The sequence below is a fragment of the Haliotis rubra genome, unplaced genomic scaffold (assembly GCF_003918875.1).
Source record: "Haliotis rubra isolate DU_JTF1 unplaced genomic scaffold, ASM391887v1 Scf224, whole genome shotgun sequence".
NCBI classification, from domain to species: domain Eukaryota; kingdom Metazoa; phylum Mollusca; class Gastropoda; order Lepetellida; family Haliotidae; genus Haliotis; species Haliotis rubra.
In genome coordinates, this window is record NW_025766270.1 from 643971 (window position 1) to 659032 (window position 15062).

Genomic DNA, 15062 nt, shown 5'->3' on the forward strand with positions numbered 1-15062 from the left:
CCAGACAATTTGTGTGTACAGTTCAATATGCTCTTCAGTTAGTTTTAAATTATAGATTGAAAAATGAATGTTTAAAATACCCAAATGGTTACCGGAAAATTACAAGAAAATCGGTTGCCAATGATGAACTGATGCACACATGGAATATGTCTATATTATCTTACTGATTTAAACTGACTGTATTATTCATGATAGAATGAATAATGTGTAACTGTAACCACTGTAAGTAACTCCTGAAGAGAAGTAGAATTGTTTAGTACAACATTTGTATAAAAAGCCCGTGTCGTTTACTGTAATATTTCACACAGTAAATACGGTACTGGCGAAGCTTAGCGGTACCATGTGACTAAGGTGAGCCAGCGGGCAGGGTGAAGGTCGAACAGCGCCATCTGCAATGGAGTCTGGAATGTTGTGATCAACAAACTGGTCAACTTTATAGCTGGATATACCTTTAAATTTCAACTTTTGCGATTCGGGTATGTATTATTCTTTTACACAATGGTCTTGAGATATATAAAACTGCAGTACATTTATACAATATGCCTTGATTTTTGATGACACTTCAAATATGGTTGACGACTGAGTGAGAATTGGTTACTCACTTCACGACGTTAGTGACCGAAATTTGTATAGGCAATATTCTCAACAGCTGCTGGATTTGTAGTTTTGACACAGACGGTGTACATGATAGTTCAGGGTCGACATTTTTTCAACAAGACAGCTAGATAGTGTTTGACGAGACGACCTACTTGGCACGATTCCGCTGATAACATGGAAACACTGTAGCATGTTTCAAACATGCAAGAAAGCTATGACCTTACCATAGCCAATTTTGAACAAAACATATCGTTTTATTTTGTAAGTGTAACACAAGAGTTGTACTGTGCACGTATATTGTAGGCTATTGATGTATTTTGCAAATAATACCTGTTTTATATCCTCTTGCCAGCATTGTTACAATCGCGTTTGTTCTTAGTGTGTTGCCACAGTGTAGGGTCTTTGACAAGTGCGACAGCACTATTGTTGTAAAGTTAGTTTACCGGTACCTTTCTTTCAAATACAATTTTTTTCTTAGGTCTCCATTTCTAGAATGTGTGTAAACTGTTGGAATCATAGGCTACAAATCCAGTCTACTATGATAGTGTACAAACCTTTAACAGTTTCATAATAGCTGATAAATAACAACAATAGAAAATAACATATCTAAATCACAATATTTTTACTTATGTATGTAGAAGCAGTTTTACTCTGAAGTGTTTTTCATTACTGTTTGTAAACCTCTGCTTCTTGCTTTTCACCTCATTACTGAAAAAAATGTGGTGGTACTGATTTCTGATCTGTCATCCATAAAACTGGTGAAAAGTTCTGCTGATGCAGTTGTCAAACATATTTTGTAAGAAGGCCCTGTGATGTCACTTCCAACTGCAGAATATCAGTTTTATCTTTCAAAATCAAATCATATACAGTATTACACATTGAATGGGAGGTTACTCAACAAACAGGGTCATGGTGTCCTTAAAGTTGTGATTTGAAACACAACAAAGACGTCAACCATGATGTTTGCTACAGTATAGATCTGTTACTTGGAGCGAAATTCAGTTTGTATAGTCCTGGTATCCTTACATATGTACACAATTGGTAGAGATTTCTTATTTTCAGTCCGTAGGTACTGTCAGTGGATTAATTGTTTTGACTACATGCTAATATGTCGACTGAACAGACTCAGTAGTTTATACAGAAATCTGTTTATTTCTGTTTATTTCTGTTTTATTATTATATTGTCTGACATGTTAATTTGCATGTGAGCCCATAAGAATAAGGAGGGTTGCATATTTGTTTTCTTATAATGTTGTATAATTGTCATCAAGGTACTCACTATTATTTAATTTTGCTCTTAGAATTTCACGCTTCCCATGACGTCAAGTCTAATTTCAGATACTGAACGGTTGTATTATGTCAGGTGTGTCATGAAGATCTACATACACACACTTACATGCACAAGTAAATTTATGACCATATTAATTTGAGATGTAATTAGCTTGATTACAGCATAAGTGTTAATTTCCTCTGCACCACTGTAAAGTACAGTTGGGTCATCTTATTACATGATGTAAGGAGACATGTACCACCCTCGTTGGACTGACTGGGACACAGGTGGCTTAGCCGAGGGGATCACAGGGATATGTCAGGGCCATCTCACAGTTACCAATTTTCTGGAAATCATTTGATTGTAAGAATATATATCACACTGTTAGTTTTGATGACTTCTTAGATCTCAGTACAGTCACATCTGATGCTAAAGATACATTATATAAAATATTAAATGTGTAATTGTGATAGAAACATACAACATGTTAATAATGAACTGATGGATCTAACAAACATTTTTTTGCTCCTCAATTACCTGTATATTTTAGTGGAAAATGCATATGACAGAATAAACTTATTGGTCCTCTGAGTTCATTATAACCATAGTTTATTGTATAATTGAATTTAAAAAGAGCCCCAATGAGATGGGATTTCCTATAACCCTGTGGAATAGCTTGCTTTATTTAGGACTAATGTATCACGGTAAGGGTTGGGCTGTAGGAGAATTATATGGTTGTGCTTCTGTCTATCCTATCCCAAAATCAAGACAACATGAAATGTGTTAACAGTGATTTGCCAATGGTAATTCAACCACTGAATAAGAGTAGCATTGTAATGAAAAAAACAAGTCAAGTTTTCTTCAAGTCAGATTCAGTATGTTCAGTAGAATATGGCATAAAAGGAAGAATGTTCTACTTGTGATGTATTTTGTTTTGTATTTGGATTCCATTTGGGAGTATGTCTGATTTTCCTTTTCAACAATGTTTATGAATAGGAAAATATATTTGGGGAATCTGTTGTGATAAAAAAACAAAGATAATATGAAGAACCTCATTTTCACAGTGTGAGAAGGATTGTTTTATCCAAAAGTAACAAGGAGGGTAGGCTTTTTAGTTTTGTTAGGAAAAGGATGGGTTTGGGGACCCCCAATATTACTTTAACAGTCTTATTGAAAAATATGGCTGTCCTTAATTCCAAGGTTACTACATAATAGCATGTCAGACAATTTATTCTTAGATACAACATGGTTGGACTTAAGTCATAATAATTCATGATAATATACGTAATATTATTTGCTGCCTAGTGTTCTCTAACCTTCACCCTTCAGAATTTCTTGTACGCTTCTAATCCCAGCCTTCAGGATTTTCCGTCAGCGTAAGTGACGAGGTTGAGTTACATTGAGGCAACATTAAGCAAGGGTTTAATGGATCAACATTTTGCATGATTATTGTTGATAGAAAAAATACAAATTGTTTAGAAAAATGTCGTAAACATACAGATGTTAACACAAAATCGAACATTTGATTGAAAATTTCGTGACTGAAATTACCTAGATTACAAGTTTGACAGTGGAATGTTTTCAGTAACCACATCTCCGATATCTCCTTTCTTATCTCGTCACGCCGAAGACCCGGATTCGAATCCCCACATGGGTACATTGTGTGAAGCCCATTTCTGGTGTCCCCCGACGTGATGTTGCTGGAATATTGCTAAAATCGGCGTAAAACCAAACTCAGTCAGTCAGTCTTTTTATCTGCCAAACAACACAGTGGTAAATTATTCATCATTTTTAGTACATTTAGCATGCAACCATTACACAGAGGAGACTCAATTTTTAAGTCATCATATCGATTGCTGAAATGATAGTATGAGATTTTCTCTGACATGTCATGCTAAACAAACTTCAGGTGCGAAAATGACATACTTATTCGAAAATCTAAATTTCAAGTGTAATAGTTGAATGGTTCCGATATGCGCACCTACAGTACAAATACCATGCAGTGAACGGTGGAAAATGCTGCATAATTAATTTCATGTAAAATATTACACATCTCGTGTACCTCTGGTATCTTGTTTTGGCTGTCAGGATCATTAGGATGCAGTATGTGTTACCTGAATTTAAACTACATGCATTTCTGCATATTTACCATGAAGTACATGGATATCATGTATAGTAGATTGATGGCTTGAAAGTCATCCGTGGAATGTGTTGAAACTTCATGTAGGATAATCTGTAAGATTTCTGCAACAGTGAATATTGCTTTCATATCAGGCAAGCTGGCATGGCAAAACTATTTTATTGTAATATATATTGTATTGTAATATGTTACGAAGGAGGTATCCGTATTGCAATACATATGGGGACATTAATCTAGGGCCGTATATAAGTGATCCTTACTTTCAGTGTTCACGAATGGTGTTTCAAAGTAACAGGACATTGGGTCCTGTAAGTTTCAGATGTCTGTCTGACCCATTGAAAATTCACAGGACCCACAGAATAAAATTAAACTCGCATTTCAGATTTAACATTTCTTATAATTGGCATTGAAATTATTAACAAACATAAGATTTATTAACAGCAAACAAGTGCCACATGTCACATATAACGACTTCAGTCAAAGTCATTGTGAAATACAGTCGCACCGGGGCCGGCGGGTTGTACAGTTCTATCAGACCGTTGGCAAATCTGCTGGATTTGTCAGAGGGTCAGACGCTATTCGTGAACACTGTTACTGTCTTTTTTTCTGGAATAAATGGTATGCATTTTGTGAATTAATTATGGCGTTAGTCGTGAATGAAAGTCTGGGAAGATGTTAACTTAAATCATTTTTGTGCCGAATATACCAGTTCTCAGAAAAATATTGCATTATGTATCATTTGAAAAACCATTTGCAGTTAAGCGGTAATTCGATAATAACAGGCAGTCTAGTATTTTGTGCTTGTAACTATTCCACTAGTTGCGAACTTGTAAGTTACATTGAGAGAATGGGCTGCGGGGTAGCCTAGTGTTTAAAGTGTTCGCCCGTCACTCCGAAGACCCGGGTTCTATTCCTTACATGGGTACAGTGTGTGAGGCCCATTTCTGGTGTCCCCCCACCGTGATATTCCTGGAATATTGCTAAAAGCGGTGTAAAACTAAACTCACTCACTACATACATTATTATTTTGTTGTAAATGTTTAATGTTGAGACTGTATCGAAACAGACAAATATCGAAACTAAAAAGATAATTCAGCGCTGCAGAAATATGTTAACTTTAGCCCAGTTGTTGGAGTTGGCAAGAAGGTAAAACATTCAATTTTAAACATTTAATGAATCTGCTCACTTTATATTTACCGATGCATTAATTGCATTTCAGCATGGGTAATGTTTATCAATGCGCATACAGAATATTATGTTTTATTAATGGTTGATGTACATGTCAAGACTCATTATACTTTTAAGTTAATAATAATGCTTAAATATGCAATCAATGACGTATATAATGCCAAGACTAAACTAAATATTTGATCATGGCAATAGCCCATTTCTGGTGTCCCCTGTCGGGATATTGCTGGAATATTGCTACAAGCGGCATAAAACCCTACTCACTCACACACTCACTCACTCACTCTCTCCCTATCAACTTATGATATTAGTTAAGCTTATTAGACTGAAGAAATTATACAAGACTCCAGGGTTGGACAAGCGGCTGAACTCTGGAACATGGTTGACCCCAATACAAGGGTCCACCCTAACCTATGGGTCATTTTCCATATGATGTATAATTAGTCTTCAGAATTACCTTGACCTTGTAGAGTTCGGGTCACAGAGTTATCGTGAGATGGTCTTTCGCCTTGGTCATCTGAGAAATGTAAGTTGACAAATTGCTTGGGGCAGTGTTTCAGCTGGTCATAGCCTCACGGTCATCTAGGTAAAAGTCATCTATGTTTAATCGTGATGAATAGGCGTGTTTTTACAAGTGTTGCAGGTCATCTCCTGGTTAATGGCATGCACTGGACTTTGATGGAAGTGGTCATAGTTTCAGATTTAATCCCAGACTGTTCGTAAAGTACATTTTGTAAGCTGGTGACCTGACTGAAGGTAGACTTTGGGTAGGTTACAAGTTCAAGGACTTATCATGTCGAAACATTTACAGTCGTAACATGGGTCTTCTTCTAACGTTTCAAAAGTAATTCCATAATGATCTTATCTCAGGGTTGTTTTTGGTCATGATAACCCATGTAACAGCCAAATATACAATGTTCACTCAGAACATCAAACATACTTTACATGTCGTGACTTTTTCAATCTACAATTACTGACTGTTGTATATTATGATATCTGCACATGAGTTACTTTATACATTTTAGACATATATCTTGAGTTACTTGTCTACCTCGTTTGTTCCCATGGTTACAGACAAGATAATCAGGTGATTTTTTATTTAGGTTCAGCTGTACCCTGTTGACTGCAGACGAAATATGTATGTCTACTGCCACTTGTCTGTTCCAAAGCTATTTGATAAAAGTCATTTTCAGCCATGTGTACAACTTGAGCTGTAGTAAGAGAAACATCTTGAACAACACAAGTTACCATTTGTCATGTCAGTATTCAATTTTAGGGCTGTTCAGGAATGAATTTTCATTGGAATGTCATATACTTAATGTGAAAATATAGTTTTGAAAGAGCGTCTTTTCCCGTCGGTGGTCATTCCCATGCTTCTTATGATTTTATGTTTTTCAATCCAATCTGTCTTGTTGTCTGTATATGAAATGGATTTCCACACGCCACGGAATGACTTCATTGCTGGAGTCTGGTCATAATGTACTACGGATCAGTCGTGATCAGTAATGGAGATTTCAGGCAATATGGATTCATCACTTACTGACTGAGCTTGAAGTAATTGTTTGAATAAACGTGGGACTTCTTTTACTCTGATTTTATATAAGGCTTTAAATTTCCTCTCACCGGCACTGTTCAGCAGTGTGATTTCTCAGAAACATTATTGGCATATTGGCAATCAGTGGAAAGGGGAATGCTCAGACTTCCATTATTGTGGAAGGTGCGATGGCTGAATGGGTTGGGCGGCTGACTCTGTGTGCTGGCGATCAGGTGCCTGACTCTGAGAACATGGGTTTCAAATCCCAGATGGCAGTCAACCGAACAAAAGTAATAAAATCTGTTCTTTACTGAGGAAGTATAATCCCAAATATGTTACATTTGACAAGTTTCTAAAGGCAGTGTATTTTCAGATATCCGGTTTGAATACTTTTTGTGTCATTGTTTCTCTGTCCCAAAGTTTTAAATCTGTCATTCAACTTTGTGTCCTAAAATCATACTTATTATACTCTATGTTTCTGACGAACATTTTATAGTTTTAAATCATCAGCTTATGGTGTTGGTCCCAAATATAAGAGTCAAGCAATGAATGACTCCGACAAATTAACGTGAGAATCAACATGTATGTACTGTAGGAATGGGATGGACATCCTGTGACGTGACCTTCCACACCTCGCCTGTCTGACCTCAGTGTGTCTCACTATCAATATGTTTATAAGGAGCCGAGGACCACGTGGTCCTAGTTACCTGTAACGGTGTGATGCAATAGCTCCAGCAACAGGCTTCATGTCCTGGGGAGGAGGTGCGTGCCACAACACTGTCACTAAGTGACATGATTTATAGCATTCATTTCTCAACAGGATGTTTGTTCACTATGTTGATGGGGAAGAAAACTAGTTTATGACATCAGCAGTTGTTTGTTTGAGTAAGGATAGGATGAAGGCAGGCCATGTTTAAGTGGCGTGATCATTTCCTTATCCCCAATTAGGATGTGTTTTGCAGCACCTTATATCAACAATGTTCACAATGCAATATCACAAACTCAATAATTAAAACTGAAATGGTTCACTTGAATAGAAACCTTTTTAAATGTAGGGTTCAGACAGGTTCATATTCTTGGACATTGACTTAAAATGATTAAAAACACTTAAATTCTGTTAAAAATCGGCACTGATATCTAGGAATGTCACCAAAGTTAAAAGGATCTGTAATGTAAAACTGCCATCGAAGCACTGAGAGACAAACAAGACCACTACCATCTATTCTGTTTAAATATTTATGTATATAGACATTTTGTTGTATTTTAGACAAATTATAACTTGTCCATGAACAACTTCCATACAGAAATCTACTTATCCCTGCGTCAAACGTATAAGTCAAGAATGCTGTTTCCTTTTTTCTGTGTAGGACTAAAGTTAACCGTAGATAACAAGTCTCGGGTCAAGTGTGAAGTACTTGATTCTACCTCTGATTCCGGCTTACTGTGTTACAAGGGCTTGTACAGGGTTTTACCAGATATATTGTGAACGTGTATTGTGTCCTATAAGCATAAATGACTGTTATAATATATATCCCAGTTGCTTTGATAGATCTTCATGATGTCAGTCACTTATCTGGACAGACTTAACTATTTAACTATCGTCATATGGATGGAATATTGCTGAGTGTGCACTTAACAACAAACAAACAATACGAATATCAATGGATGCAAGTAGTAGCAAGTTCAATCTGACACCAAGTAGTATGGATGTTGGAATGATAAATGAAAGTTCCAAAACTTAAACTGAAGCATGTTGAAGATTGACATGATCTTCCACTTCTGTAATTGCAGCAATGTGTTGACAGTTCATGTAAGATTTTCTTTGTTTCAGTTAAAACATAAAGCATAAAGCATTCCACGTACTGTTTCTATATTTGCTGTTGATACATTAGACACTTTGGGTCACCATTTTTAATGCCTTGCACTGAGTAAGCATGTTAGGTGAGTGAATATGGTTTTTACGCTGCTTTCAGCAATATTCCAGCAATATCATGCCGTGGTTACACCAGAAATGGGATTCACACATTGTACCCATATGGGGAATCGACCCCAGGTCTTCTGCGCGATGAGCAAATGCTATAACCACTAGGCTACCCCAACACCCCACCCTGCACCTAGAGTCCTATAAACAAATAAGAGGGTCAAGGTCTCCACAGACTCTCACTATGAAACACGACATAGTCTACTGACCAATTTGACTTTCCAGAGACTTTGCTCATGCCTTTCAGTGTTGAGTTGAATGGGAATACGATGGTGTTTAACATACAAACCTACCAGATTTTTAATGGTCAGACCAACTACTCGTTATGAGAACATTACTTAGGATCTCTACCCCATGACACCTTCGCTACTCTTTGGGATAAATCTAAGTTATATGCACCATAAATTATGCATAAAATTTGCAGTTGACACGTAACAATCTCTAACCCCACAGACAGCGGTAGATGTTATTAATCACACATGTTTTTACCAGGTAGATGTTATTAATCACACATGTTTTTACCCTGAAACGTAGGCTGGACGAGTTTCTACACTACCTCCATGGAGCTGTACGTCAATCTTATCACATCTGTGTACACCGTGATGCTTGGTCTCCATAATGAGAGTTGGTTCTGGTGAAACACAAGTCAGAAAACTGATAACTTGAATGTGCCCACTTGTGCTGTCTGGATTGAGTGAAGGTGTGTTTTAAAGTGGAATGTCTTGTTAGCCTTGCCAGCTTGTGGAACAAGGTCTTCTGTTGTCATTCCTTGAACTCACTTGAGTATTTACTATTTGTTTCGTGTCTTTACATTGCATGGGAATTGTCCCGGCATTGCCATGTTTCTGTATGGTTGCTGTGCAGACATCTTGAATGTTCACTACTGACTCTATCAGGTTGTATAAGATGTAACATGAGAATGGAATGTGGTAAGGTTTCACTGATCTGAAACTATCAGGTTATGTAAGATATAACGAGTATGGTATGAATTCACTGATCTGAAACTATCAGGTTGTAAGATATAACGAGTATGGTGTGAATTCACTGATCTGAAACTATCAGGTTGTATGATGTAAAATAATGTTGTTTGTATTCACTTTATGACCCACGGAGGGTATTGAAGTTGATTCATTATGTCCAACCCTGTCCGTGCAAGAAGCTGATTCCGGAACAGATCCTGACGACCATACAGTATTTCTTCGCCAGATTTAGCACATAGATGGGTCTTGTGGTGATCTCTTTCCTTCCTTTTTTTACAAAATTATTTTTCCATGATAAGTTTCCATGATAACAAGTTTGATTTATTTATTTACATCAAATATTTACCATTGCAGGGGATACTGATGTCTTGATATCATGATGTCCTCTGATTTGTAATTACCACTGAATGGTACAGTGAATATTGAAAACTTCTAATGATTTGTTCAGACATTTTCAATTTTGATCATGGAAAATATTTTCCTTGTGATAAAGTACAGAGTGTGCCATCCAAGCCATCTTTGCGAGGCGACATGTTTCTAAGTGTTTTCCAAGTAGAATGAAGACAAGCAGTAAGTGTCGGGATGACTACGTGGTTTGTCTTCCAGCTAATTAGTTTGACTTACATACAAAGATAACCACTATGGTGTAAGTGCAAATAACGAAACTATTTTCAGCCGCCCGATGGCAGATTGTGTTTGCTGGGAGATAAATCATACGACAGCTGTGGAGGGAGTGTGTCAAAACTCTCACGTCCATATATTATATATACTTTGGAACGAATTATTTAGTTACACGATATCCTCAAACATGAACAAGACAAAACACTATGCAATAATATAACACCCTAGCCTCTTCTGATCGCTGCTTCTGCAGGTAGGAGCTGTTCAACATGGAAGTTATGTAATCCTCCCTGGCAGCCATGTTTGTCGGTGGTACGTGTGATCTTAGGTGCAGTGGGAGTAAGCTGACTGGGTTCAATGTCCTCCAGTGAAAACATTCCACACACACGCATAACTTCCTCACGTCACAGCACAACACACTGGACACCAGCTGGACATCTCCTTCTGTAATTGTTATATCTTAAATATACTCATTGGAAACAAATTAAATGAATCAGGTTTCCGTTAGAGTTTTTATCCTATTGACAGTTTTAATGTCAATAGTGTTTGCAGTGTTTGGGATTGAGCAGAGTCCAGAGATCCTTGAGACCTGCGGCATTTGAATATTTGACATTCAACATTAGAGTTCTGACACAGACTGCCTGACATTCATAAATAAATTTGAACAATGGTTTAGTATATACATGCTTAAGAATTCTATGCACACAAGTTTGATGTCATTGGTTAGGGCAGAGGTTTAAGATCACCATCGCCTGCACTTGTGTGCTCAGGTTTTCAAGGTCAGTCAAGTTCGTTCATCACTGGTATTTGACCATGATGCAGGAATATGTGCATGTAGATAAATCATGCAAACATGGATTCCACTGAAATAAAAAAACAACATTTTTTAATTACCATAGAAATCTTTTGATGATTCTGTTCGCTGAATACTTTGTTGTCTCAGAATTAAAGTCTTATAGAGACAAAATGGTAAATAAGCTATATATTTTTTCTAAATGAAATTAAATAATACAGTGTATGTCTCACATTTTTCAATGATTTTTTCATTATTTATGCAGATAATATTTAGATATCAATTCCTACTGCAACCGTTAAGTTGACATTTAAAACTGCTTACTACATTTCAAGGTGAGCTAAAATACTGAGGCACTTTTTAGACTGAGGCCAAGTGAGTATAATAATGGATGCCCGAAAGTCAATTTTCTTTTATCAGGCACACTTACTGAGCTTAAATACCACACTAGGAACTAAATCATAAAATTTCTGCTCCTTTCACCCACACATTCTTGAATACCCTTTAAATTATTTACACTTCTGAATTTTTCAACAAATTGTATTATCTAGTGTGAACCTTTATTGGTCTCAACAATTTGCTGAACTTTCTGCAAGTGTGGCACATCAGTGGCTTTTCCCATCTTGAAGAGGCAGCACTCAGTCAGAGGTATAGTTCCTGATTTTCCTGGGGCCATTACTTAAATCACTTCTTGGCACCAACTTACGTCACTGTGGTGAGACAGGAATATCTCAAACAGTAACTTCAGTTTTCAGCCATTTTCTGATTTTTACATTGAGTCTGTTGAGAGTCGGTTGATGAAACACCAACTTGCATCCAGGCTTAAACTGAACTACTTATGCATTGCTTGTACGAGCAATATACGTTTAAATTCAATATTGGTTTAACAATATTTTGGATGTCAAACCGTATGCATAGTTGAAACCATGTGGGGAGTTAAACCTAGGACTTTCATGCAACAAGCTAGCACTTCAAACACTTGCCCACCCTTACACCCCTTTATTATCTCTAAGGTGTGGGATGAATGCTGAAACTATATAATGTGTTCATTTCAACGCTTAATGGTTAATGTTGAGCACTGGCGTAGTAGGGTGTGGGATTTGTACTGCCAGTTATTGCCCTGGGCCTAGATTTTCGAAGCTTTCTTAGCGCTAATTATAAGATAGTCGTAAGTGCCATACAATAACATCAACTTACGACTATCTTAGCGCTAAAAGAGCTTCGAAAAATCTAAGCCCTGAATCTTCATATTGATGCTCATAAATCAATATTCATCATTTGTATTGACAGTTTTCTCTCATAATAACATACAACACTATCAGCAAGATGGTCACCAAGGTACTTTCAGCTCATGGGAGGAAACAGGACAAAGCTTATTATTTTTAAGTTTTACCTCTAATAAAAGAATAAGGTTGTATTTAATATATTTTAATCACCTCTTGTCTCACAACCAAACATCCTGCTTTGTACATCCAACTGAAAATTGATTCTGCGATTGTATATCTACTGCATGTGTGTTATCTGACAACAAGTGTACCATTTACATAGTCTTCTGCAAACATCCGTAATTTGTCTACTGGTAAACGTGATCAATACACTTACACTCAGTCTCTTAAGATATACAATATATATGGAAACAAATTGCTCTATTTATACTGAACCCGTGAAGGTCCGGGTAAGAATTGTTCTTCAGTAATCCATGCTTGTCGTAAGAGCGACTAATGGGACCGGGTGGTCAGGTTCGCTGACTTGGTTGACACATGTCATCAGTTCCCAATTGCGCAGATCGATGCTCATGTTGTTGATCACTGGATTGTCTGGTCCAGACTCGATTATTTACAGAGCTGGAATATTGTGTAAAACTACACTCACTCAATCACTATTTATACTGATATTGATAAGAGCCTGAGTGAGATAGGAGATGCAGAACCTTCAGATTTGGCTAGGTGGAAGGGAAAACACAATGGTTCATGGTCTGAGACACTGTCATGATCAAATATCATAATTAATCTGTCATGTTTTAACTAAATGAGATCAAACACCAATGACTGTAATACATGACCTGCAACAAGCAGCATGGTATTTTTGTAATGTGGAGGATTAGAGTATCATTGTATCATTAATCTTCAGTTACCCTACTTGAAATACAAATGTTAACAGTTGGTATTCTCTGTCAATTATATTCAGTTCAATTCTGTATCAAAATTGAGCCTTTGGAAACTGTTTCAAGTATTTTTCTGCCTATTTTTACAAGTCAATGAGGAATAGAGGATACTATACGACCATTTTATCAAACGAGTTTCGTTTTCGCTCCTTTGATACCAAATCTTTCACGATTTTAATAAAAATGGTATTTCACGGAAGCAAGTTTAGTTTCTGTTTATTACTCTCCAACTGCCGACAGTGTGATGACTCTCGGCTTTCCGCCAGTCAAGCATGGTATAATGCAATTGTGACAGAGGTATTAGCGTTGTAACATCATAACTGTAAACTATTATCTGCAGTATCTTCCACGGTCGAGTAATAACCATTATTATTTGATTCTTACCTACCCTCAGTGTGATTTGGTAGTCTCAGGCTTCGGCCTAGCATGAATTTAGGAATGGGCATATTTAAAAAATCATAAATCTTTGTATAGTTAATGATACTTTTGATTATTATCCCCCACAACACGTTTTGCAGGGGGGTATTAAAATGGACTCCGTCCGTGCGTCCGTCCGTGCACATTTGTCTTTTCCGGAGCAGAACTCTAAAACCTTTCAATATTTCTTCACAAAACTTGCCACATAGATAGATCTGATGGTGTACTGGTGCCTTTTGGTAGTTTTGGAATTCTGAATAAAATATTTTTTGCGTTTCCGTGGCAACAAGTTTGACTTAGCCTGAAATTGGTGGTAGTGCTCTTTTCCGGAGCAGAACTCTAAAACCGTTCACTATTTCTTCACCAAACTTGGCACATAGATAGATCTGGTGGTGTACTGGTGCCTGTTGGTAGTTTTGGAATTCTGAATAAAATATTTTTGGCTTTTCTGTGGCAACAAGTTTTACTTAGCCTGAAATTGGTGATAGTGCTCTTTTCCGGAGCTGAACTCTAAAACCGTTCACTATTTCTTCGACAAACTTGGCACATAGATTGGTGTGGTGGTGTACTGGTTCCTTTTTGGTAGTTTTGGAATTCTGAATAAAATATTTTTGGCATTTCCATGGCAACAAGTTTGACTAAAACAGAAATTAGTGGTAGTGCACTTTTCGAGCAAAACTCTAAAACCGTTCTATGTTTCTTCACCAAACTTGGCACATACATAGATTTGGTGGTGTACTGGTGCCTTTTGGTAGTTTTGATTTCTGAATAAATTATTTTTGGTATTTCCATGGCAACAAGTTTGACATAGACTGAAATTAGTGATAGTGCTCCTTTCTGGAGCAGAACTTTAAAAACCTTTCAATACTCTCCTTCCACTTTTCTATATACACACCTAAATATTTGACATAATCATAACTCGTAGACATAATCATGAAGAGTATTTTGCCATTGCGGGGGATATTGATGACTTTGTCCTCTTGTTATTCTTGAAATCTTTCCATGCCCTTTAACTATTTTCATGGTGAATAATAGCACAGATTTACATTCTGCTGGCACTAGTGGCACGGCTGTCATAGATGGAATTACCTTCGAATGATGCAATATGGATAATATACTGCGACAATTCATACAATTTGCCTTTCAAAACCAGTACTGAATAAACCAGACACTTAACAGATGCTTCATACATCGGTGCGTTTAATCTTCAGACTGATCCTGTCAAGTAACTGAGAGCCACGCTAACCTGTTGCTGCTTCATCTCAGATAGATATCAAACAACCCAAGAAAATAACAAACTCGGGAGAATCTAATATTTTTATTAAGGACAAATGTTTCTCGACAGACTGGCTTTTTCCCACACCAGGCGCGTAGCAA

General features: G+C 37.0%; 1 protein-coding gene across 1 annotated transcript in view; it reads left to right on the forward strand.

Annotated features, from left to right (window-relative positions):
• Window positions 1–373: 373 nt before the first annotated feature.
• LOC124277595 (ecdysone receptor-like) overlaps window positions 374–15062 on the forward strand; it is a 109514-nt gene continuing 94825 nt past the window's right edge. The window contains exon 1 of the mRNA XM_046713316.1: window positions 374–476. The gene's annotated coding sequence lies outside the window, so the exon portion shown is untranslated. The remainder of the gene's footprint in view (window positions 477–15062) is intronic.